The sequence below is a fragment of the Gossypium arboreum genome, chromosome 11 (assembly GCF_025698485.1).
Source record: "Gossypium arboreum isolate Shixiya-1 chromosome 11, ASM2569848v2, whole genome shotgun sequence".
Classification (NCBI taxonomy): domain Eukaryota; kingdom Viridiplantae; phylum Streptophyta; class Magnoliopsida; order Malvales; family Malvaceae; genus Gossypium; species Gossypium arboreum.
Genome location: NC_069080.1, coordinates 60,696,728 through 60,698,793, shown reverse-complemented (window position 1 = coordinate 60,698,793; position 2,066 = coordinate 60,696,728).

Sequence of the window (2,066 nt, the reverse complement as noted above, 5' to 3'; positions counted from 1 at the left end):
CCTCAGGTGTTCAGCATGTTCGGTCTTATTTCTTGAATAGACCAAGATGTCATCAATGAACACGACTACGAACCGATCCAAATATGGTCTGAAGATCCGATTCGTTAAATCCATAAATACTGCAGGGGCATTAGTAAGTCCAAACGACATCACTAGGAACTCGTAGTGACCATATCTCATTTCAAGGCGGTCTTGGGTACGTCCAGAATCTCGAATTAAGAATCGATAATAGCCCGATCTCAAATCTATTTTCGAGAACACCGAGGCTCCTTCGATTGATCGAACAAGTCATCAATATGCGATAACGGATATTTGTTCTTTATCGTCGCTTTATTAAGTCGACGATAGTCGATGCACAACCTCATGGTCCCATCCTTCTTTTTCACAAACAACACCGGCGCACCCAAGGCGAAAAACTCAAGGCGAGCAAAACCTCTATCCACCAATTCTTGCAACCGAGCTTTCAACTCCTTTAATTCGTCGATTGCCATACGATATGCATTTATCGAAATTGGAGTGGTACCGGTACCAATTCGATGCCAAACTCTATTTCCGAGCAAGTGGTAAACCCGCAATTCTTCGAGGAAAACATCCGGTATTCACAAACCATCGCAGATTCGGGTTTCTTTTCGACTCCTTGTCATCGAGCACATACGCAAGGTACGCCGCACCTTTTCTTACATATTTCGGGCCAACATTGCTGATATTACATTGGCAACCCTTTAAGCTCGTAGACTCAACCCGAATTATCTCGTTATTCGCGCACCTTAGATCGATAGTCTTGCTTTTGCAATTTACAACCGCATCGTGCATGTCAACCAATCCAAACCAAGAATAATGTCGAATTCATCGAACGGCAAAAGCATCAAGTCCGGAAAACAGAACCTCGGAATACTAGGGGACTTTTCTTGCACACTTTGTTGACAAGCACGTAATGACCCAAGGGTTTGACACCGAATTACAAACTCGAGAGACTCAATAGGCAAAGTCTTCTTGGATTCTAAGGTTTCACATATATAAGAATGAGTAGAACTAGGGTCAATCAAAGCAATCACATTAGTATCGAAAAGAGTGAAAGTACCGGTAATAACATCCGGTGAGGCAAAGATCCTCGCGGCGCGTATGGCATAAGTCCTAGCAGAGCAAGAGCCTCGTGTCTTGTTGTAGCATCTCTCGACCCTCTCGACCGCCACTAGCATTGCCCGTGACGAATGGCCTACCTCGGCGGTGGTAGCACCGGGTTTCCACTTTGACTTACATTTTGTTCAAGCAACCTCGGGCGGTCCTTGATAAAGTGGTCACCGATCCACACTTATAGCGAGAGCGATCACGGAACCTCTGACTCCCGAATGCCATTTGCCATAATGCAGACACTCCGCTCTCTCTCGGCGATCATTTCCACCACTGGCGATCGAAGTGACTCGTGTGGTCACAGGGGGTCGACCGCGATCTCGTCTAGAAAAGCCCGAAGCGCCTCTAGACCGGCTCACATCATCTCAAAATCTCTTCGATGCCTGTTGAAGAGACTTTCCCAAGGACCTTTTTCGGAATTCTCCAGTTCCCACATCAACTTTTTGTTTCTCCTTTCTAAGCTCTTGACTTTACAAGCTCGCTCAACAAGTACTACGAACTCTCGTATTTCGAGAATGCCAACGAACATCCTTATATCATCATTCAGCCTATCCTCGGCGTTTACATAATAGCTTGGACGAAATGCATTCTCGTATGTCGGCTAAGCCTCACAAATTTTCGTTCAGTAGTCGATGAATCGACATAGAGCCTTGCTTAAGATCAAGAAATTCCCTTCGCTTTTGGTCAATGAATCTCTGACTGATATACTTTTTTCGGAACTCAGTTTGAAAGAACTCCCAAGTCACTTGCTCTCTAGGCACCACAGAAGTCAGAGTACTCCACCAATAGTAGGCGGAATCGCGTAACAAGGAGATGGTACACTTTAAGCACTCATCGGGTGTACAAGATAGCTCATCGAGCTCCCGGATAGTGTTGTCCAACCAAAATTCAGCTTGCTTGGCATCGTCATCATCCGTAGCTTTAAATTCAGTGGC